General features: G+C 32.3%; 1 long non-coding RNA gene across 1 annotated transcript; it reads right to left on the bottom strand.

The window, feature by feature from the left end:
* Positions 1-3,328: 3,328 nt before the first annotated feature.
* On the bottom strand, positions 3,329-8,808 carry LOC147383001 (uncharacterized). Its single transcript, XR_015173960.1, has 5 exons — positions 8,596-8,808; positions 4,330-4,466; positions 4,135-4,209; positions 3,589-3,906; positions 3,329-3,543 (listed from the first exon to the last, which is right to left on the bottom strand). It is a non-coding gene; the product is annotated as an uncharacterized LOC147383001 (long non-coding RNA).
* Between the last annotated feature and the right edge of the window lie 17,730 nt (positions 8,809-26,538).

The raw sequence follows: 26,538 nt of genomic DNA, 5'->3' as shown, positions 1-26,538 counted from the left end.
GGTTTGCATGGTATTAACAAATCATGAAACTCAAAACCCTAAGGATTCTCAATGTGTCATACCTTCTATTTATAGGAGAAAATGCTAGGTTCATGATAGATCAATGAGCTAAAGAAAAATAAATTGTGCGTATGTATGTGTCCGTGTGTGTGTGTGTGTGTGTGTGTTTGTGTGTGTGTGTGTGTGTGTGAGAGAGAGAGAGAGGGACGGGAGAGAGATTTGCTAGATCGTGAGAGGGATAACAAGACAAGTTCGTCCGTAAAGAACCCGGTGTAAATACGTTTCTATTTTCTATTCTACAAACAAGTATTTTTTATATATCTTTTATTTTAGTGAAAAGTCCCATTCTCATTCTCTGAGAATTATTTTTTTCCACTATTCTCAAACACCTTAATTAAGGTCAATAATCCATTATGAGATCTAGAATGGATTATAAGAATGGTTACCAAACGGCTCCTAAAAGTTTGATTTAGTAATTTATGTTTTTGAAGGTCATTAATATGGAATGAAGTCAAATTTTACCAATAATTCATCAATTAAATAAGTGGAATTGGTTAAGGGGTTTAACTTAATTAATCTTACATTTTAGAAGGGAGTAAACCTAATATCGTCAATTTCATAGGCATATAAATTACCCAATTTTTTATTTAATTCCTTTAGATTTGTGGTGTGTAAAAAATAGAGTGATGTTAAATACACGTTTTTTGCCAACACCCAAACGCCCTTTTTTCTCTCTTGCCCATGGTGAAAAAAGCAAATTTTCTTATTTGATCACCTTGCGACATTCAAAAACATGATCCGATGCAATGGAGTTGTAAATGACAAAATTATATGAACTTTAAAAAAAAATTAAAACTAATTACTTTTCACTATTAAATTTTATTTTTAAATTTGAGTGTTTAGTGACTGTCCATTTTCAACACCTTAGATCAAGTTTGAAAAATAAGATTTTTTTAATTTCATTTTTTTTTTAATATGAATATTTTCATGAAATCAAAATGACTATGTTATTGGATGGTAAATGTGATCATCCATGTGGGCCCAACGACCCTTTTTAAAATTTGAAATCTAAAATATAAATATGTGGGAAACGGGCAAGAGAGAGAAACTCTTTCTATTGCTGATGTCATTGCACCACATTTCAAACATTTGTTGGGCTGTGAGCCAATATGTCATAGAGCGTATGAGGCATTAGCAAAAAAATGACATCCACTTAGCATTTCTCTAAAAAATATTATTGTACAATGATACTAAAATTCCTTATTTTTGTCATCAAAATTCTAAATATTACTAACACCAAAAAAAAAAAAAAAAACTGATGACAATGCAAAACCTTAGATTTCATTTTGTATCAGTTAAAATGTCACATTAGAGGGACTGTCTAGTGCCATCTTTTAAGGATGGGTCACAGGTGGTTGTATTAAATGACCATCACTAGAGATTTCCTGAAGAGAAGGGTATTGTAGACCATACAGAGGTTGCCGTGCTAAGTTTAAAATAGGTAGGAAAGATTCCAACAATCTTTGACATTTTGACTCTCGCAAGGGCCCTTTATTAGGTCACAAGAATCACATTGGACCACTTTAACCTTTGATGTCTTATGGACACACATTGGTAAGTGTCCGATATATAGTCTAAAATGTGCAGCTCTGAAGTCACTTTGTTAATATCTTTTAGCTTTAGGACTTAAAATTAACTTGGCCATAGTTTCATACTCACTTTCTTGCCGTGTCAACCTGAGGTGAAGTCAGCGAAGACTTTGGACTACATAACAAGAGTCTTGTGAACTTGGGCTGTTCTCTCCCTGATAAATTTGATCATTTGCTATTTTTTTCTTATAAAATATTTGAATATCTTTGTTTTATTCTAAATTTTAATTTTATTATCATTGTCATCTTCATCATCTATACATGTTCTAGATATGTCACACTGATTGCTAATTCACTACGTCAGATTTTACAAAAAACGACGTGCCAAAGCCATCGTTTTTTAAGAAAAATGGCGGCCCCTGCCGTCGCAAGAGCAGTTGTAAATAACGATGTCGTTTTTAATAAACGACGATTCGCTCGTGTCAAGAAAGTGTTGTATAAAACGACGGTTAATGTCTGTCAAAATAAAATGACGGCCCAGACCTGTCATTTTTTTTTTGTCAAATTTAAATTAAATTAATAGATATAAATGACGGCTTAGAGCCGTCGTTTTTTTGTCAGACTTTTTTTTTTTTTTTTTCATTTAACCGCTATTGTTTGTCATTTTTAATATTTTTCACCTAAAAAGAAAATGACAATTTTCATTAGACAAAAAATTGAAATCTAACAAAATAAATAAATACACAAAAAAAAAAAACAAAAATTTACATTTTTCAAATGGAAACCATTTTCCTTCAAATTTTACATGTGCAATCATAGTCCAACATGCCCCGTTTTCATGGTGTCGATTTTAATACACATCCCAACCCCACTACTCACACTCAATAGGCTGCACCTGTGGACTAACTTCATCTTCCATCACATGACTCCTTGTCTATAGTCGAGTTAGCTAGTCGCATAGTATGCTCTCTCAACTCCACCTTGGTCCATTCACATCCTTTGCTTAGTCAGGTATTGATGCATCAGCTCATCTGGTTGCACGTCTTTCTACCCCATGATGGATCATTGACACTGGTGCTTTTGACCACATGACGGGTATGCCTTCCTCTTATTCTGTATTATCCGGTTGGGAAAAATTTTGGGTTGCTGATGGTTCTCTATCCTCTATCTTTGGAAAGGGGGAGATTCAGGCTCTTCCTAATCTTTCCCTTTAAGATGTTCTCCATGTTCCAAATTTAACTACCAACCTTCTATCTGCCAGCAGCCTAACCAAACATCTAAATTGTTGTGTCACATATTTTCCTACTTATTGTGTTTTTCAGGATCTGAGTACAAGGAATAAGATTGGCAGTGGTCATGAAGAAACTGGGTAATATCTACTCGAGAACACCGCAAATCAGAGTACTATGTATCAATCCATTAAAACTAGTAATAATAAAAACTTGTTAATGCTTTGACATGTTAGGTTGGGTAATTTACCATTACAGTTTTTGAGTCGGTTAATTCCATCATGTACAAATAGCCCAAACTATCATTGTTACTGATCTTTCCTAGAACTTACCTTGATGTTGGCATACATCAATGGAAATAAAATGTGGGGAAGATAGAAGGACCGCAAAATAGATGCTCACCATTCATGTAAATTGAATTATTAAGACTTCAAATTTAAGAGATCCAAGAGAAATGTTTAAAAAAAAAAAAAACATTACTTAGTCAACTTTTTAAAAAAAAATTAAGTATTGCTTAATCAAAAATAATTGGAATAATTATTCTTAATAATAGTTACTTGGCAAAATGAGGAGACTTCCTTTACATGGCTTTCTTTGGCAGCTACTGCTACTGTTAACAGTAGCAAGCTTCATCTCCTCACTTGAAGGTCTGAGTAATCCGGAAATAGGGATAGCTTACCATCCCTATTACATTCCACCTTCTTCTCAAGGATATCCACCTCCACCTTATTCTCAAGGATATCCACCTCCGCCTTCGCAAGGATATCCACCACCATCTCAAGGATATCAACCTCCACCTTCGCAAGGATATCCACCTCCGCCTTCTCCATACCACAAACCTCCCCCAATGCAGAAACCACCACCATTTACATATCCTCCCCCAACAAAGAAACCACCACCAATAGAGAAGCCGCCACCAATTACATACCCTCCCCCCACACATAAACCACCACCAATTTCAAAAAGAACGGAAGATGCATTGACTGATTGACTCAAAGTCTTTGGATGGTTTCCTTCAAATAATTTCTCTCATCTTTCCACATTGCAAGTCATGATATATGGAAGGAACTAAGCAGATCAGTCAAACACTAGAACAAGAGGTGTTCACATTTAGATTACAAGATGAATTCAAAATATATATATATATATATATATATATATATATATATATATATATAACAGATCAGTCAAACACTAGAACAAGAGGTGTTCACATTCAGATTACAAGATGAATTCAAAAAAAGAAAAAAAAATATATATATATATATATATATATAACAGATCAGTCAAACACTAGAACAAAAAATTATTCTCACCGTTTGTTGGCTTTTGGCATGGCTAGCAATGTATATGTCTGTCATGGTAATCTCCTTATAAGGATCTTCTTTATTCTATAAATGAAACAGTCAAATATGTAAATGAACAATAGATACATATTTCATTCCTAACATGATATTCATGTATTAAGGATGGATGGTCATAAAAATGTTAATATCATACAAAAGTCTAACCTCGAAAGATTTAAATCCACAATTCGTCAAGTGCTTCGCAACTGTCTCTCCTAATTTGGTGTAGCCTTGGCTTCAGATACAGGCCATACAAGTGTTGTCTCTATTGCAAGTTTGACACTAACAGAAGATACCTGAGGCTATCCATATTTATAAAGCATCACTAAATGGCCTTAACTTAAAAAGAAGATGAAACAAACACAATATAATATTTGGAACCTTTTATAGAATAATGTGGGGAAGTCCAAATATCAGAGTGAATTAATTCCAAAGGCATAGATGAAACAAAAGTGGATAAGGAAAAAGGTAAACGACTACTTTTCCCTAATGGACAAGAACAAAAGGGAAAGTTGTCATGCTTTCTAAAATACGATTAAATGCTTTATAAAATAATGGAAAGATACACACTTTTAGGCACTAAACAGAAATCTTTCCTTTGATTTTATTTTTATTTCTATATTCGACGATTCTACAAACAAGAAAATCATATAAGGCTTTGTATATAAGAGGCTATTTACATTGTAATAATGTACGTAGATTTTTTGGCTCAATTCTTAATCTCAGAATTCACTTTTATAACCCTTAGTAAGGGTGAAATCCTTACCAACTTAGTAAGGCTAGGGGGACTCTTTATCAAACCATGTCTCTAGAAAGATACAAGAGTTCTTGAATGCATTATTTGCCACATGATCACAACGCTGACAACGTGGCCACTGATTCAATATATGTTCCTATTAAATGATCCTCTAAGTGCCAAAAAAACCTAGGTTTTCTAGAATTGAGTTGATTGTAATCGACAATGCACTCCAACAAACCAAACATGGGCAGTTGTCACATGTCTAAAATGAAAGAATAATACTAAAGTAACTCAAGACTGACCTCATTTCACACTTTTTTAACGTGGAAATGTGTAGGAATCGTAGATGCTTTTCATTGAGATATGAGTGAAAAGCATCTATGGTTTTTTGCCCAACTCTATGTTAGAAAATTGTGAAATGAGGGCAATCTTGAGGTCACTCGAGCATGGCTCAAAATGAAATAGATGTACACAGATTATAAATACATAGAAAGATGGTTTTAGTCCTTAGAACGTATACAAATATGTTTAGATGCAATCATAGATACCTACCAATATATGTGAAATAAAAACATCTATGAAAAATCGTGATCTCAAATAATGTATGAAAACTAATTCAGAACTGGTACGCGGTTCTTGCCTGGGTTTCTGACTAGAAAGCAGGACAACTTGCCCTTTTGTTCTCATTTGGCTCGCAATATATGTGAAACATTGTTGAGATGGAAATTGGAAGAACAATGATTAAATTGAGTAGATACACTATGATTAATGTCCAAACCTGCACTATTACCAACTGCAACTCGATCTGACCCATGATATTCATAATGTACAGAAATATTCACGAAATCAGACGTTATACGAGTAGAAGCATTGCTATCCGTAATCCAAGTATTATTATTTGGTTTAAGTAGTAGTCGAGGCTGTCCATATTTGGTTTAAGAAGATGGAAAAATATATTAACTTAAAAGAAGAAGGAATTTTAAAAACAAGCACAATGGCCTTCAATATACAAACATATAAAATAATGAACAGACAACAGAATCATTATATAGGTAAGTACCAACAGTAGGTACTTGTCAGGTCTTCAAAAACATTTCTCCTATAGTTATAGTTATTTCTCTGATATATTTTTGTCGCTATTTCGGTAAACAAGTTGCAACAAAGAGATCAATATAGATCATATCAAGTTCTGGTACATAAGTGAAATAAGTGTCCTAGTGTAGTGTTTTCCAGCCCATATCTCTGCATAGTCAAAACTATGACATTGTTCTATAACTAGCAGTCACCAAGTCAGGGTTTGGGAATAAGTCAGCAAGGGAAAAATACGATAAAATCGAAAACAATCATGAAAACAATAATTAATCATCATATATTAAATTACAAGTAACCACACGTCTATATAACACAATCAAGGTAATGATGATGAAAAGTGAAGGAAGTCAGTTTAGAAGGAATAAAAAAAATAAATAAATAAATAAAATAGAATAAAAAGTGACGGACAAATTTGCTAGAACTATGGACTGTCCACCATATTATGTATGTAAATTAATGGGATTGACACTCGATGAATCCCACTTACACTGTATTTTTTTTATTTTTTTTTATAATTGTTTTTCTTCTGATTTTTAAATAGCGAGGAGAGACGGAGGGATGGGACACGAGGAGGTCCATCCTACCTACACTACTTCTTAATGAAAATCAATGTAATTGAATAATAAACACGATTGTAACGATGATGATAAAATAATTTAATTAACTATTTTTAACTGGGTAAGAAAGTAATTTAAAGAAACATTTTTTTATTTTTTTTGCTCAGTAGTAAATTAATGAAACATGTTCAACCTTACTAAGATGACAACCAGTATTTTGATAAGAAATTAAACCTCAAGTGAGCAGGGGACTGGAAATAGAAAACATATTAGAATTGGAAGAAATAGTTTGCAAAAAGAACAGGAATAGTGTAGAATGGATAGCAAGCTAGATGGAATGAGAAATAAACATTTCAAGGCCAAGGGTAGAAATATTGCAGAATATCTGTTGTGCAATAAGAACCACAACTGACCAATTTTTGTGAGTCCTGTGCTAGAATAGTGGAATCTACTAATAAGAATTATATCTTCGGGAACTTGAAAGACATGCTTTATGGAATTAATTCATAAAAAGAGAATGATACACAAATTATGGAATTGAGTTTCAAACAAATGTGTGTCTCATGGCCAATCCCAAGAGGTAATGGCAACAACGCTACTTCACAAGGCAATGGAATATGAGACCGTACATATGGTGGTCTAGCTCCAACAAGGGAGGACCATCAACACAAATGATGTGTGTGTGTGTGTGTAACTTAAAGAAAATCACATATATATAGTTATGAAAATTATTACAAAGGATATATATGATTTATATAAAAAAATTAGGCACATGTTTTGGGTCTCTCCTGTCTGGCATTCATCCAAATGGGACCATATTGCATCGAAAAATAAGAGAAGATATTACTTTGATCCCATAAAAATATGCAAGTACTTGACGATCTGATTCTCAAGTGTCCATTACTAATCTTTTGTGTTGTCCGTTCATGTTTTGAGCCAATTTCCAAAAACAAATCAGATTATGCACAAAAAAAATCTCTTTACCATTAATATTACTTTGATCCCATTGGCTAGTCATCCTTCTAGCTAAGATTGCTAACTCTATAAGCTTCTACCTCTTCTTGGTGATGAATTGCATACGCATATACTATTAAATTGTGAAAATAATAATTTTATTTATAATGGAAATAATCCAAGCAAGTCATGAACAAACCATACAGACTGACTTTGGCAGATGCTATGTTCGTTGAAAGTATTTTAATAGCAATGTAACCAAAAGTGTAAGCGATTGAAGTCCTTTAGGCATGGGCAAAGCTTCTGCAATGCCTAATCAATTATTTAGTAGATGGGGAGTCTATGTGCTTGGGGTAGCTTCTTGTCTTTTGTTTCTCCTTGTTCTTTAGGTCAATCATCTAGATTGCCTACTTGTACATTCTTCTCTTCAATTAATAAAATTTATACTATCATATATATATATATATATATATATGTATAGTACTAGATCGGAACTCTACTTTCAAAATGAAAATGTTCAGCAAAACAAGAAGGCACTCAATAACAAGATATGTGATTGTGATCATCATAGACTACATCTACTAAACAACAATGACAAGCAAAGAAGATTAAATAATAATAATCTTGTAGTTTTTTTTGCATCTTTTGTTCTTTTTGAAATATAGCAAAAGGTTACAATTGGAATTTGGACAAAACCAATATCACAAACAATCTTTAAAGATTTATCCACCTCCTTCTCACTCTAAATAGTGTTTTCTACTTCTAGAGATCATCCAAATAAACTAAAAAGAAATACTTCAGTGAACAAATTTTTACAACTAAGCAACAACTTAACAAATTCAACAAGAAAAAAGAAATTGTGAAAGATCTCAAAAACCTAAACACAAATAAACAAATCAATTCAAACTCATAAAAACCTAAATGTACGAAACAGAACGAATCAGAAATGAAATTGAAAAACGAAACTCACCAACCTTCCCACACTCAGATCTTCAACGTGTAGTCTCAAATTGTTGGATTGCACGATTAATGAAATGAAGACATGTGTGTTGGAGAGCGAGAGAGAGAGAGAGAGAGAAAGAGAACTACCTGGAACGTTTGTGCTAGAGAAGATGGTGCTGAACCTCGCCTAATTTCGTAACTCTTTCGATGAAAATGAAAACTTGCTGAAGAGGAAAATGTGAGAGGAGATCGAAAATCCGAAACTTCAAATCGACAAGGAAAATATCGAAAGTTCGAACCTTCAAATCGCGAAAGAGGAAAATGCGAGAGGAGATCGAAATTCCCAAATCCTAGGATCGTGAGAGAAAAAATCGAAAAAAAAAAAAAAAAAACAAACAATCAAGTAAATGGATTTTGTTGTTTGAGATATGAGATTCTTAGGTTTTTTAAAAAAAAAAAGGAAGAAAATACAAATCAATTTTAAGTGATATAAATTATTACTATCACCTAATTTTTATTAACACCACACCAATTGGTGTAATATTATTAAAAATTGGTGTGATAAATAGTGGCACCCAAATTTTATTAACGCCACACCAATAAGTGTAACATTAGTAAAAGTTGGTGCAGCAATAGTCGCATCCAATTTTTATTAGCGCCACACCAATTGATGTAACATTAGTAGAAGTTGGTGCGGCAATAGTAGGTCTTTTACTTAATTAATGACGGATTAAATTAGTTATTTATAATTGACCATTATAAACGTCATTAAGAACTAAACAACTGATGGAAACCGTCATATATAAACGACTGTTTTAGTCCGTCGTTTTTTCCGTTATATTTAGTCGTTTTTTAGTGTTTGTGACGTAGTGATTGGCATGAGTTTCAAAGGATTAGCTTAATATTATAACTAACGACAGGGGTTTGTTCCCTTTGATCCTTTGATTGAAGTTGGGTACTAATTTATTGCACATTTGAAAATTTTTGTGGAGTCAAGGCATGCAAGTCCCGTCCCAAAGAGTAAATTGTGCTACTAAATTGCATTAGGGCATCCATTTTGATGGTCTTATTAATAACAAAAACAAAATAATCACTCTTATGAAAAAATGGATTGACTCTCAAGAATTTCTCAATTGGAGGATGTCACAACCACGCTTTGCATTTATTCAATGGTCCTTTCCCAACACTTGGCATTGGCTTACGCAGTGTTGAATAGGGCAGAATGGTTGCTTAATTGCATGACTATGTCAATATAGGCCAGTTGTTTGACTTGTCTACTCTAATTTATTTATTTATTATTTTCAGCAATTACAAATTTGTGGAAATTTTAGGATTGGTTTGGAATCCAATTATCAAGAATAGGGACCAATTAATGTTGATTCTAATATGAACTTTTAAATTACCATTGTTAAAGCCTTATCCAAAAGGTTTGGAGTCAGCCAAAGAAACCATGTTTGTCCATTTAATTCTATAAGAAACCATATCTTGTGTTATTGGAAATGTGTTCATATTGACTTTTACTAGTTCAATTAACTTTCTTTTGAGTCTTCCTCTTTACCTTTAGTAGTTCAAGTTATTATCAACATCCATTGAAAGTGTTCAAACCATCTCAACTGTTTTTTTTTACTTAATTAATCATTTATTTGATTATAATTTGAACCTTTTATATCTTGTTCTGTGTTACTTTCGGGTGGACAATTTGGATCTCAATTAATAATTTCTCATCCTACTATCACCTCTATTTTAACTTTTTTTTAAGCACATTTTAAAATGGAACCAAGTAAAAAAGAAACAATAAAAATAAACAAAGGCTTTTCCTTGGTCAAACAACAAAAAGCACAAACCTAATTCATAAACACTTAATAAAAATCAATTTGCATTTTTATGGCTCTATGTTATTAATTGGTCTACATGAGCGAAGGCTCATATATTAGAGTGGATATTTTTCTTATGCGCCATTTTGTGGGCCCAATCTCATACAAGTCACAAATGATGGGGGCCCATACTCTCCAACATATGGCTGACCCCATAATCAATGGCAACAAAGTGGGAACCTTCTCTCTTTAAGAAGTAGGACCCTACCTTGTACATTTCAACATGTAAATGTAGGTGGTTCACACTACATCCATTAAAAGGGGCACAGAACCTAGGTTTGGGTTTGGTTAAAACTTAAACCCAAAATTTCAAACGGGCACAAACTTATGATATGCATCGCTGGACTACTACTAATTTACTAGAAAAAAATTTCATAAATAGGCTCATCTTCGACCTTTAGCCAAAAATATTCTAACTTCTCATTCCTCCAAACCATTCACCTACAATCAGTTGGGTAAAAAAATTTGTCCACATCTTCAACCTTTAAGGATTTTTGTCTTTTTTCTTTTTTCATTTTCATTTTTTTTTTTTTTTTGTATCCTTTTAGCAAGCAATGAGATCTATGTATTGAAAAATCTCTCATAAAAGATTTACGAGTTATAAAAGAGAGATTCTATATAATCAAAACAAGATCAGAATTAGATTAATTGTAGTAGATTTTATTGAGCTCATATTCTCTTTTATGCAATATAGAGTATAAAAAAAGAGTTCAATTAATTGTTCTTGGAAATATGTAGATCAAATTGAAGAGATCCGACTACTTGCAGAGAAATTTAGTTAATGTGTGTTCGAGTTTTCTTGGAAAGAAATAAATAAGGCCGCCGATTTTCTTGCACCTCTAGGTTCCTATGGAACTGCACTTTTTGTAATAGAGGATGGTTTTTTTCATTCCTCATGAGCTAGGGAAAATTCTCTATGATGATCTGACTTGTATCTATGCTAAAAAGAGATGATTAATAAAAAGATAGGGGCTCTTTGACCTTAGTTTACCGATAATAAAAAAAAGATCAAAATAAGACAGAATTGGATGCATGGTTCCCCATAGACATGACATATAGCCATTGAATGCCTATTATGGTATATTTACTTTTAAACAAAAAACATTCAACCACCCAAGGAAAATTAATTTGTTTCAAAGATTTAACTAAACTATTTGAATATGTTGCAAGCATTGATCAAACCTTCAACCTTAAGATTTTGTCTACTTAAATTTCAATTTCTCAAAAAATAAGATAGGAATTATAGACAAGTAGAAAAAGATAGAATTTTTAATTAAAAAATCAAGGACTTTTAATTTGTTAAGGTGAGTTTTGAAACGATGGATTGAAGATGAGGAACTTGAAGACAATTGATATGAGAAAAAAACAAATTAAAGGGTTTTTGGTCTAAGGTAGAGGCAACAAACAATGTAGTAGAAATCCGTGCTTTGGTAGCTGCATTGGAGAGTTTTCAATTAATTGAAAAAAAAAAAAAATTATCATTGAAATGGATTCTACAATCATAGTGAAAGGACTTGTAAGTCAGGAAGTTTCTTGGAGATTAGATCAATGGGTGCACAAGGTAAGAACAATGATTTCAAAACTTGATGCTCAAGCAAATCATGTTTGGAGAGAGGCAAATGCAACTGCAGATGCCCTTCTGCAGCAACAACTCATAATCCACAATCGTTGCTATTCAAACGAGTATCTAATTTGCCTTTAATTATAAAAAATGCTTATTTTGGAGATATGCTTGAACTTCCACAGTTTCTATCTGTAATTCATTAGGGTCCTCCCTATATACAATTTTTTACAAAGCTAATACAACTCCCTTGCTTGCTTAGCAAAAAAAAAAATTGAGATTGAAATTAAAAGAATAGATTGAAAATGAAACTGAATATATCAAAAAATAATATACCTAAGAGGTTGAAGAGCTAGAAGAAGATTGGTTTTTGGAAGAAAAATCAAAGATATATATATATATATTATAAGTTGAAGATAGCGTATTTAGATCATCATTTCTCATTAGTCATTCAGAAAAATTAAGGTGAGGGAGTCATATCTCCGGTTTGAAAATTTAGGGATGCATCTCAAATATTAACTAAAATGTGGGGATGCATGTCTAAATTATACCTGTATGCCCCAGTCAACAAAAGACAGATCTCACACTAAATATTATAGGTTTCAATCTACTTCTAAATTCAATGTTTACACGTGTCAAGCAATTGGAGGTCCAACTCCATTATAAAAGGCCACCAATTGAAACCTAAAGATGTCACACCTGTTGTAAGTTTTGCACCATTGAAACATCATGAAGATTTTAGTAGTCCTACATTTACTGGTGTTGCTCCTTGGAGTGGTGGTGATCACTCTCACCACACATTCTTTAGCTGCCTATCACAAGCTTTCTAGTTTTATACCTTCAGATATGGGGCCACCACCACCTCAGACTGTACCTGCTCCTCATCTACCAGTAGGTTAGTAGGTTACCCACGATTTCATGTTTGATACTCTCATCATCCACCACCTCATGGACATCACCCTCCATCTTCCATTCATCCACACTGACATGGTTAATGAAATGGGGAAGAATTTTAGAGTCATTCTAAACTGACTTCGTTGGACACTGCGCTAATGTGGCAATGGGCACAGAACCATAGATTTTTTTCCTCGAATCTCAATGAAAAAGTTCCTTGGTACTCTGCCCACTGCAACGTCAGCGCAGTGTTGAGCTCAGTGTCCAACAAAGTCAGTTCATCATTTTCCTGTATTAGATCATGAATATGTTGAAGAATAAGAAGAGATCCCTCTCGTGGTTAAAGGAAGTTCAGTAAATATGTCTTTGTGTTTTAAGTAATGTTTATGTAATAAGTAGCTGCCCTAGCAGTTGTGAGAGATCTTCTTCATGGATTTATCTTTCTCGATCATAATATGTAACGTGCTTGTTTGTAGAGACTCTGAACGTCCTCATAAGAGCCGTGCTAAACTAACACATTAAAAAGAGAGAGAGAGAGAGAGAATTATTGGGTAAAGGGTGAATTATTTCGTGAGCTGAAAATGAGTTATTTACAATTCCGGCTCACCAATCATTTTATGTGTCATGAATTACTATTTTGGGAGTTGAAAATGAGTTATTTACAATTCCGGCTCACTGATCATTTTATGTGTCATGAATTACTATTTCGGGAGCTGAAAATGAGTGATTCAAGCTTCTGACTCACTGTTCATTTTAATTACCAAAATCTAAACACACATTTCATTATTTAAAAAAAAAAATCAGAACAGTGAGTATTTCATAGGTTTAAAGTGAAATTTTCTCTTTAAACCTGTGAAATAGTCACTTTAAAAACCTCCGAATTTGTTATCATTCACATTTTGGTAATTAAAATGAATAGTGAGTTGGAATCGTAAATTACTCAAAAGTTGATCACTTTTTCGTAAATATCTCATTATCAAATGGTCAACCCAATTACCCCTTAGTCCTCAAGATTTCATGGAAAAACTCAAATCCAAAAGAACTAAATTCAAAAAGAATCCTTTTTGAACTTGATAGAAGGTGTTGAAAATAGATGGCTATCGAAGTCCCAAATTTAAAACTAAAATTCAATGGTAAAAATTGACTTATTTTTCTATGTTTTCTTATTCATAGTTCTTAGACTTTTTTTCCTTTATAATCATGTGGCATCATAGCATATTTTTTTATGCCACAAATTGATGAGGCCACTCCAATGTATGTTAAGTAACAAATTAGCCCCATCAATTTGAATTTTCTGACGAGGATCCATACAACAAGGTTTGCTAGGTAACAAACTTAATAAGACTAATGATATTGAACTCAGCCTGATAGCCGGACTCAAAACTCATTGGCGTGTCATGCCCAAAGAATCGCAGGTCAGTTGTTTATCCCGAGGGATAGAATCTACAGTTCTTTGCCCATGCCACGTCAGTGAGTTTTAAGTCCCTTGTCAGGTTGAGTTCAAAAATCAGCACTCACTTAATAAAGTAAGGCTTAGTGGGTAACAAATATAATAAAGTACGGTTCCTGCAACTCCAAGGGAGTTTTTGCAATAAAAATGAAACAGGCACGTCTGACGGGGTAAATCTCTCTGTATATATTGGACTTTACAGTAAGAAACCTGGTCAATTTTGACATGAAATAGATATATTGGTATATCTCAGGTGATTCATTTATTCTATGGAAAAACCCTTATCAAGATTTGGTTCACATTGGAGTTAATTGACACATTGATTGATGTAATTAAGAATATACGTAAAGAAATAATGCTGAAGTGACCTCAAGATTTCACCTCATATAAAACTTTCTTGACGTGCAAGTGTGTAGGAACCATAGATGCTTTTCATCTTGATAAGTGTGACAAAGCATTTATGGTTCGTACACACTTCCATATCAGGAAAGTGTGATATGAGATACAAGCTTGAGGTTATTCCAACGCAACTCAAACGTAAAATACCAAAAGTAATTATTCATGTTTTAGCAAGTTTCAATCCGTTACTAACACTAAAAAAGTCACTCTCTAAAGCAGGGCATTGGGTAACATGCATGGTGATGTGCCGAATACGGCATGCAATGACTTTGACTTGAATAATAATGTTCTTCTTAGACATATACCATCATTATAGCAGTAGAGTTTGAATAGTATGAAGCCACGTTTAGTAAATCCAAGATACTTAATAGATTAACCCACATATTCTTCAATGTATTTCTCTCTACCAAACTTAATGTATATCAGCAATTTTTTAAACTTCAATGGGGCCGTGTAAGGGATTCATCTCGTAAGTTTCCAAAGCACAGGGGTAGATATCAAATATCGATCTAAAGGGTGCATAAATCACTGTGTTTTTTTTGTTGAATGGGGGCATGTAAGGGATGCAAGCCGTCAGTTTGAAAATATGCAGGGGCATATATCTAATATCCATTCAAATCTGAGGATTAAATCATCAAAAAAAAAAATATATTGTATGTGGAGGGGCGCAAACAGTCATAGATGCTTTTCACTTGTATTTTGAATAAAGGATGTATAGTTTTTGGTACACACCTCCAAGTAGCAAAGTGGGAAATGAGGTCACTTCAGCATTATTCTTTAAGTTTTGATCCTATTGCTAAACATTATCCAAGACTTGCTTCGGACCATTGAAGAGACCTCATTTCCTTCAAAAAGTGAAACTCAAATACTGAAGAATGCCTTCAAAGAGTGGAACTCAAATATTGTTGGAAAGAGTTTGAAAGGCTAGAGGCTACTTTGGAGGAGTCAGATTGGGATCAAAGCTTTTTATGTATGAAGATTGTCAGAATGCATGACTTCCTACAACTAGGAGCCGATACTCTCCAATGAGGCCACTGAATTTGAAGCGGCTCTGCCGCTTCAAAATCTTGAAGGAACCCTCCTCTTTACAAGACATGCAGCATTTTGAATTTATTTCACACCCCATCATTTCTACCTAAATTTAGAATATATCCCCTTGGAAATGCCATGTGTAATTCAATGGAGAGGGTACCTTCAAAATTTGAAGTGGGTATCTTTCTTCAAAGTTTTTTCCCTCTCCAACTTATCTATGACTCAGAATTCATTGACATCCTTTCCATATTGATAACCTCATTCAAGAGGTAGAACCACATGACTTGACTGACCACTTGGAGGACAGTCATATTTAAGGTTGATGGGTCCTAAGAATATGACATGTGGAATTTTGTGGACTATTATTGTACTTTTCCTGCATAAGTTACTAATAAGTTTTAACACCCAAGGGTTGGTAAGATAGCCAAGCGTACCACGCCTTGGGAAGTAGAGGGCTTGAACTCGAAATCCTCCTTTAAGCAGAGGCGAAGCCAGGATTTTCTTCTGAGGGGAAAACTATAGTAGTCAACTCAACTGATAATATCGGTAACAACCTTACCAAATTTTTTTCAGCTAGAATAACTAAAGGTAGTGAAAATATATTATTTTTGTATAGTACAATTGAGAAAGGAATTAAGGACCCTAATAAAAAAATAAATGCCAAAAGGATTTTCTATAAAAAAATATCTCATTTCGTCATCTGCTATAAAATTTCTTTACAATTGTCATCAGCGAGATTTTATGTTCTGAAAACATTTCCTAATCGTCTCATTGTCAATACTATTAAAAATATCCTTCTCAATGTATATAATCAAACAATCATTCATCCACTTATTTTCCATTCTATTAGGCAGTCAATTCTTTAAAATATGCATTGCAGAAAATACCCTCTCAATGGTGACACTGGCAACTGGTAAGACTATAATGCCAATGTAATAAGTAAGTAAATCGAAGGATACAAAATGTCTTTTCTCGTCTCAACCATCTTAGCAAGACCACTAATCCTGTGCACTTCTAAGAACTCACTATTTGAGTGCATATCAATGATGTAAGTGTTAAGCTAGTTGTCAAGTATCATAAGATCTATTGCAGAAAATTAGACTGGATAAAATTGAGTAAGGCGAACCAATTTTGTTTGTCAAAAGAACAAAATGAATCACTTAGATTCAAACATGCCACACAAAGCAGTAATTTGGTATTCACCTCAATGAAACGGTTGTTAAGCTATTGAAGTTGCACACCAACGAAGGTGTAAAACAATCCAGCACGATAATGACATAAGTTTGTCATTTCTTCAATTCCATGTCGTAGCCTCCCTCGAGATATAAACTTATCATCCATATGAGGAACAATGATATTAATCCTGAATGGCAGCCTAATGCTTTCTATTAAACATTTTTGTGTTAATAGACATTAAGTTCATCATACCACACGTTAAACCACACAACCTTTCACTGTTTGATACAATTTTACTTCATTTTGTTTTACAGTTGGGTTTTGTGTCCTTGTTACTGTTTGATATATATTTAATATTTGTTTCAAAAAAGATTTTGTTTGAATCACATAAGAAATCTTAATTTTAGAGCCATTATTTTCTGAAATGTCATACCAAAATAATATTGTATTTTCTAAAAAAAAATCCTGAATTTCTTTAGCATGTACCACATGAAAATTAAAGGAAATCCAGGGTAGAGACCAGTCAATATTGGTTCTAATATGAACTTTTTAAATTTTCATCATTGAAACTGTGTTCAAAACAATTGAGATCGGCTAAAGGAATATTATTACAATATTCAAATGAGTAATGCTGGGGTGACACAGGGATTTACTATGATTCTCACATTTCTGACATAGAGGTGGCCACGTAACCGTAGACGCTTTTTACTCGTATCTCGATGAAAGACATCTATGGTTATCACATCAATGCAGTGAGAATCACAGTGAAAAACAAAGTCCCCCAAGGATTTTCCTATTCAAATATGTTCAAAGCCATGTCTTCTATTATCACAATATGAAATGTATTAATTCATAGCTGTTTTTATTACCATTTCAATTAACGTTATTTTGGATACCTTTTCTGTCCCAACTCTTTTGGCGCATTCAACTTGAATACTCCTTCTAATTGGGGTTGTAATACAAAATCGTCGTGGATGTCCGAATGATCTTAATCAACTTTCTTGCTTTTAGTTTCTATTGTTTGATTTTCTTCAAACAAGAAAATCACAGAACTAATTTAGAATAAAGCTCGAGAGGATATTTCCTTGAGATACCTCTAGGATGGACCCACTGACTTATAGGCTTCATAAAGCAATTTGGATTTTACGATTCTATGATTAATTTGGATTTTTCATATTGGGCTAAGCTGTGGGCCAGATCTTATATAAGTTCAAAGGATGGGGGCCCATACTCTCCAACTTATCTGACTCAACTCTCAAGTCAATGGCATTCTTTTCAGCTTGGTAACCTCTATTCAAGAGGTAGGACCTTATTCTCTGTTTTTTAACAGCATAATAATGTAGGTGGTTCACACTACATGTCCTTAGGCTTCCCCACATTAATTAAAATGACACTAACATGTACTGAATCAACTTGTCTGAGACCAACAAACCTTGCCACGTGGCCTAACTTTTGAGAGGACAGTGTAAGGGCTGTCATGTATCCCTTTGAAAGAGACAAATGGCCCATGGGCCAAGTTGGAATGATTTGGGCTTTGGGCTTTGAAATTATATTTTGAATTTTAATATAGAATTTGGTCAAATTGTTCTTCCCTACTCCTATCATTAGGGCTTGTACTTGGATTTTAGGTTTTATCCAAGGTCTATAAACATTTTCTTGATTGGGCTTGCACAATTTGTATAATAACTCAATTTTTTGGTGTCTTGCTTGTTTAAAAATGTGTTTAGATTAAGAATTAAAATAAACAATAAAATAACAATGATAATAATATTGGTATCTATGATAATAATAGTTTATTAGTGAATTGAGTTGTGTGGGTTGAAAATAAAACTCCAAGTTAATCCCTAAGTGAAGGCTAAGGTCAAGGGTGCATGTCATCAACTTGAAAACTCAAACGAGTATCTCAAATATTCTTTAGAACATAGAAAGGAATTTGTAAATTACCTTAAAACTAGATAGAAGGGGCGGGTATGAATCCCATCCATTTATCAAACGAAAAAAAAAAAACAAGAAAAGGAAAGAAGTAAGAAAAGATGGAAAAAATTCCTTAAAGATCATAGTCAAGGTGATATCATTGGTTTCCAAACACGAAGAGGAGTTTTAATACCCTATTCTTCTCTATAGAAAAGGGAGGGAGGATTAATTGAGGACAAGGGAAGAAATATGGAGGTGGAGCAGAGTGAGAGAGAGAGAGAGAGAGTGATTTGAGGAGATATCATGGGAGGCAGAGATCGAAAGAGAGATAGATGAAGAGAATGGCATTGGAAGAGAGTCTTTCCTAGGTGTGTGGTGGGGTTGGTTTTCAAAATAGAAACATGGGAAGAAGAGGAAGATTAAGAGGAAACTAAAACAACCCGTGTGTGCCTAATTTTTCTCGCTACAAATCTGGAAATTTTTAATTATGTGCTTGGAGTTGTGGGCTTATATCGATTTCCAATATTTTCCTTGCCTAATTCACTATCCATTTTGTTGGACATTGTTCTAATATAGTAGTTTGTGGGTATTTTGTTAGGGTTTTAAATCAAGAAGAAGAATAATAATTAAGATGACTATTATTGCTTGCTTAATAATATATCATGTCACACCCCCAAATCTGAAATGATTCCAATTATTCCTCTGTTAGATTTCAAAGTATGATTAACTATGCTAAACTATGATAACATACAATAATGGGAAATAGTTCATATTCTATAATTATAACGTAGTGAAAATAAAACTAATAACCAATAATCAGAGTTACGCAACTTAACGTCAATCATAATCCAGATCCATAAACAAACCTCAAAAGATATAATCCTTTCAAACTATATAAGAACATAAATTTTAATAGCACTGAATATAACAACACACAATACCTAGACATGAGTTTCTCAAAACTGAAACAAAAAATAAATTCTAAACTCTAATAAGTCTCAAATTGTATGATGTTGGTGCTCGTCAATATACTCATCCTCAATGACCTTTTTATAATACATTTCTTTATAAATTAGCTCTTCAAGAGTCGATTAATCTGAAATGATAAATGAAAAATGAGTAATAAGGAGTTACTCAATAACAAATATATCGTTCTAACATCTAGTCACAACATGCAATGTCAAATCATACTGAACATTTAAATAAATGTAATTTTCTCATAATATAATTTTCAAATAAAGATTTAATGAAAAGAAGTAAACATTTGTAATAATCATCTATATATAGTGCTCTCATCAAATATTTTATCATGCTTCAGAATTTTTAAAGTAAAACATCTATCAATATTAAATCATAAAATGAAAAATGAATATTTAATACAAATACAACGGTATTGTTTATAAGAGAGTTGATGAACACGTCAATATAATTGCCTTGGTTATGGCAATCGATATTCTAATACTTAACCTCCGTTATGAAATTCTATTGTTTTTATCTAATTTTGTGGCCTATCTAACATGCAACAATTTGGTGACCATTTATCTGACTTAGACTGATCGTTGATCAAAAACCTAATATTGAGTTCAATTAACATTGCGGTCGACTATTTGACAACTACAGACTCTTAGTGATCATTAACTAATCGAAAATAGACTCCTCACGACTAAGCCTATTAAGAGAAGATACATGGGAACTTCAACTGTCTTTATACTACACAAAGATCGTCTTTATACACAAAAGTTCATCAAGAAAAAAGAAGAGAAATTCTTAGATTATACAAGTTGTGCTACTCTCCTAGGTATCTCATACTATCAAAGAGCATAGAACCATAGTATTATCTTAGATTGATCTGTCGCTTTCGAAAATATAATAACGCATCATTCTTTCTAGATTTTCTACAACCATTTTCTAGTAAACAAAATAGTTTTGTTTGCATACATATAAATAATTTCTTTATTAAAAAAATATAAGAAATAATAGTGATTTCTAGTCAACGTTATATTGTGTGCATCCATCTATCCATCCAAACATCATAGCTCACGTGATCATGAAAATATGATATATAGTTTCCATCCATCTATCAATCATATCTCTCATGGTCTAGTTATTGAGAATTCTAGAGTCACTGGCCCATCAAATAATTGAGAACATGTGTTCTCTCTATTCATCAATTAATTGATCAATCATTTACTTTCCTAAGTATCTATCAAAGTACAATTTTTTAGAAATATTTGTGATTCTATAGTATCAACAAAATCCATATGATGATCTTAATTGAGTAGAAAAGACTCAGAAAATACGATAAAACAATACATAGTTAATTAATATTTTTAATTCATGAAAAATCTCAGTCTATGGATATCTTCCAAATATTTATGATTAATGTAGAAAAGCAGTTAGGCAGGAAGGTTAAAATACTTAGGTCAGATAGAGATAGTAAATATTATGGTAGATTTAATAAATCAGGTCAGAACTCTGACCTTTTTACTAAACTCTTAGAAAAGCTAAGTATTTATGCACAGTATACAATTTGGAACACCTTTAAAAATGATGTAGTTAAAAGGTGTAATCATACACTTTTGGACATAGTTAGGAGTATGTTGAATCATTCAACAGTTTCAAAATTCTTATAGGAAGAAACATTAAAGACCGCAATGTAGGGAAAAGCATTAAAAATCACAATGTACATCTTAAACAGAGTTCCCAGTAAAACAGTTCCTAAAACTCCATTTGAGTTTTGAACTAGTAGGACACCTAGTTTAAAACACTTACATGTTTGGGGTTGCCCAATGGAAGTAAAGATACATAACCCATAATAAAGGAAATTAAGATCCCAAGACCATATCTGAATATTTCATTGAGTATCCAAAAAAATCTAAATGATACAAGTTTTATTATCCTAACCACAATATAATAATAGTTAAAATCGAAAATGTCAGATTGATGGAAAATAGTGACATTAATGGGAATGTCAAATCACGTAAAATAATTCTTGAAGAAATAAGAGTGGATATCCTACTACCTCTTAATCTTCATGAAATTGTTAATTCTCAAGATGTTCAACAACTTGAGGAGAATGGACAACAGATATAGTAAGTTCGTTCACTACTTCATCAAGACTCAGTCATTATAATTGAAGATTCACTACTGTTAGTTCTGAGCAGATTTCTCAAAGTAAGAAAACCTACCATTTTATATTATTACGTGGTGTATCTGCAAGAATTTGACTTTGATATTAAGATAAATAAAGATCTGATTATGTTTTCACAGGCAATAAAAAGTAGTAATTCTATTAAGTGGATGGATGCCATGAAAAAAGAGTTAAAATCTATGGATCAGAGCTGTATTTGGGATCTCGTCGAATTACCTCATAAATGTAAGAAAGTAAGTTGTAAGTGGGTCTTCAAGACCAAGTACGACCCAAAAGACAATGTCGAATAATCTAAAGCTTGACTTATAGCCAAAGATTTTACTCAGGAAAGAAAACATTGATTACATTAAGACTTTCTCTCCAGTTTAAGCGGGAGTTTAGATAATAAAAAAAAATCTATATAAAATATTTGAAGGATTCACAGAAAAGGAAAAGGAAAATTTAGCATGTAGACTTAAAAAATCTATTTACGGACTTAAATAAGTTTCAAGGCAACGATACATAAAGTTTAACGATATCATTACCTTTTTTAGATTTAAGAAAAATACTGTTGACCAATATATATATCTGAAGATAAGTGGGAACAAGTTTATTATGTTGATTCTTTATGTGGATAATATTTTGTTAGCTAGTAGTGATCTTGATTTGTTGTACGAAACCAAAAATTATCTCACTAAGAATTTTTAAATGGTTGATATGGGTGAGGCAACATATGTCATTAACGTAGAAATCCTTAGGAATATATCTCAAAGATTATTAGCATTGTCTCAGAAAGATTATATCAACAAAATTTTAGAAAGAAATAATATGCAATCTTATTTTAATGATGACGAGCCTATCAAGAAATGAGACAAGTTCAATTTAATGCAATGTCCGCAAAATGATTTAGAAAGGAAATAGATGAAGGATATTTTATACGCTTCAACTATGAGGAGTTTGATGTATGCTCAGACCTGTACTAGACCAGATATTAGTTTTATAGTTGGAATGTCAAGAAGATATCAATGTAACTCAGGAATAGATCATTGGAAAGTTGTAAAGAAAGTTATGAGGTATCTACAAGGGACGAAGGACTATATGCTCACTTATAGGAGATCAAATTATCTAAAAGTGATTGGGTACTCGAATTAAGATTTTGCTGGATATTGTGATAGCAGAAAGTCTACATCGAATTTCATATTTATACTTGTAGGATGAACTATCTCATTAAGGAACGTGAAGTAGAGCATCTCATAGAGGAACGCGAAGCAGAGTATTAATACTTCATTCACTATGGATGTCGAATTCGTAACATGTTTTGAGGTCACGAATCATACTCTTTGATTGTGAAATTTTATCTCATTACTTGGGGTTGTCGACTTTATAAACAGGCTATTGAAAATATATTGTGATAATGCTGCAATTGTATTTTTCTCTAAGAATGAAAAATACTTGGATGGTGCGAAACACATGGAAGTCAAATACTTGATAGTTAGAGAAATAATTCAGAAATAGTTAATATCATAAGAAAATATTAGTACCACTTAAATGTTAGCTGATCCATTGATAAAAGGGTTATCACCCAAAGTTTATAGAAAAAATGTTATCAAGATAGGTTTTTTGGAGAAATGTTTTATGTATATGGAATAAATTACTTTGAAATGATTATGTAATTGACATAACATTACTACTAAATAAAATTTATTTCTGCTTATTTCTTGTTTCCAATTATATTATGCATATTTTGTTAGATTTAAGTAATACATAAAATGTCTTGACAAGACAAAATGAAAGAGGCACAATTAAAAACTATATTAGAGAGGTATTAATAGCTTGGTACATGAAAGGAAATATGATATAAATGACATACAACCGCTATGACTCACATTAATATTTAATCAAAATATGACATTAAGGATTCTAATTACATATTGAGAATATTGATGATTTTAAAAATCGTGATCACATATAAAATATTTTTTATTATAGAATCTTAAAGTTGAGTCAATTTTCAAAATGTTTTAAAATTCACTAGTAGCACAATCAGTTTAATGGGCAAAGTGGGAGAATGTTAGAACTCATGTAACGTTTGGGCCTCATTAACCTCCACGATTTTAGTTTTTAAATTTCACATGGATTCTATAATATAATAGATATCAATTTTAAGTAAAATCCCAATATCATTAGAATTATATTCGTTAAGGAATTAGTAGATGTAAACACCCCATTTTTACATCTGCCTAATTCAACAATTCATCTCTCAACGACGATGAATTCCTAATAATGAGCAAAAGAACTCGAAGGCTTGTGAGTATTATCCTTGATTTCTCTTGTTTCTAATCCTTCCATTTTCATTGCTCTTTACGACTTGACATAGAAATTTACGTACGTTTAGGATCGCTACACTTTACACCCGATTTAGAAAACACGTACGCTTAGGTTCGCTATACAATTCGATAACTTAGAGACCTCGCTACGCTAGGAAATATGACTTCGAGACTTAGAAATAATCATGTTGGACTGAAAGAAACCTCACGCCAAAATTCATAAAAATTTAAAAAAATCAACAAAATAATGAAAATACCCTCATGAATTTTGGACCTTCAAAAAATTTTAAAAGTACCTCTATAGCATTTAGAAAATGATTTCAAATCTAATGAAACTCAAATCGACGAAAACATAGAAATTTAAGAGAAATCATAAAAATGATCAAAATACCCCCTCAATATCTGACTTTAACCTAGAGACCTTGATTCTTAGGAAAATAGGATAAAAAAATCCTCAATACGATTACACGCATCAAAAATCTAAAAATTGAAATTTAATCAAAATCCAACTAAAATTTAATCGACTAATCGGTTAAAATTAAAATTCGATCAACCAATCAAAATTCAAATTAAAAATTAATCGACCAAATTAAAATTCAAAATCAAATTAAAACCAATTAAAATCCAATCAACCAATAAATCAAAACAAATTAAAAGCCAATCAACCTATCAAAGCGACATTAAAATTAAAGACTAATTGACCAATTCAAATTAAAATGCCGTCGAAATCCAACTAAATTAAATCAATAAATTCAAAATCAAACTCAATTGACCAATCAAGATTAAAAATAAAATTAAATCAATCATTTAAGATTAAAATAAATCATTCAAGGTTAAAATCAAAATTTAATCACGTTAAAAATTTAAAAAAAAAGAGGAAAATTGATCAATCACAAATTCAATCAATAAGGGACTATGAAACCGAGTAACGTGGGATCATCCCCATTCTTTTAATAAGGAACCTAAAAAATAAAAATTGGAAAATCTTGCAAAAAAAAGAAATAAAAATCTTAAGAAATACTCACATACGTTGGAATATCTTATGCATTGAGAAAATCCTAAAAACAAATCATATAGAATACTTTATAAAAGGAGAAAAAGATCGGGCTCTCAAAAAGGATATATATCATGTCCTTGATCCCTCGTCTCTCTCTCTCTCAACTAACTTCTACCCATGTTTCTACAACTCTCCACTCTCTACCCAACCCTCTCTCTATTACGTTCTCTACTCAGTAGCCCTTTCCAACTCTCTCTGACAACCTCATTTTTTCACACATGACTCCAACTCTTTCTTTCCACAAAAACATCAACGTTATCCCTCTCTCCAGTACTTTTTTTCTCCACAGAAATAGTAGTAACCTCCCTCTCTTCAGCTCTTTCTCTTCACAAAAATAGTACCGTTCTCCCTTTCTCTATCACTCTTTCTCTTCACAGAAAAATAGCATCCTTCATTTCTCCAGTACTCTTTCTCTTTATAGAAACTATAGTGTTCGAACTGTAGATGATGATAAAATAATGAACAAAAGAAAACCTTGGCAAGCAAAAGTCGAAACCATAAAGACAACGTTAATCCAAAGTAATTTTTTTTCAATCCAATTCAATATGAACAAGTGATTTAAAAACAGTTTGCAATAGATGATTTATCTAAAATAAACTACTAAAATAGAATAAACTTAAGAATATGAAAGAGATGTGTAAATCAATTGGATCCACCTTCACAAGCTTTATCAGTGAATTCTGATTCTCTATTTATCTCGATCCATTAAACAAAACTAATGTTTGTGGATCGAAAAATCAAGCAGTTATAATATAAACAAAATCAGAAGTATGAAATAGTTTAGACTGAGATTATTAGGTAAACATTAACTATTCTCTGTAGAGCATGGTTCTTCTTGAACTTATCAAAGAAAGAGACCATCAAAACTTTGAAAATAATTAATATTCAATCTAATAATAAATACCCACGCTATCACAATAAAACTATTAAATCATTATGAGAACCGTAAAACACTAACAAATTTTGCTCAGGCTTCCTCAACTGATCTACCGGAGATTTAGCCAATAGTCATCCCAAAAACAATAAAGTAAAAATAAAATAAAGAAAACATGGAGAGAAAAGAGAGATGAAAGAAAGAAGTTATCTTTATTACTTGACTTCCGACTAGTAGAGCATCCTTACCACTTTCATAAAACTTAAAAAAGAAAGAAAATAAACATTAATCTAATTTTAAAAATTCCGCCTCCTCAACCCTTGGTCTGGTTTTCTATTTATAGAGAGACCAGATTAGGATTTTTCTATAGAAATTAGGGTTTCGGAGACATTCCGTATTTAT

Source organism: Akebia trifoliata, chromosome 16, assembly GCF_017979445.1.
Source record: "Akebia trifoliata isolate Shusen 1 chromosome 16, ASM1797944v1, whole genome shotgun sequence".
Lineage (NCBI taxonomy): Eukaryota > Viridiplantae > Streptophyta > Magnoliopsida > Ranunculales > Lardizabalaceae > Akebia > Akebia trifoliata.
Note: the sequence above shows the minus strand (reverse complement) of the source record. Positions and strands in the feature narration are given on the sequence as shown.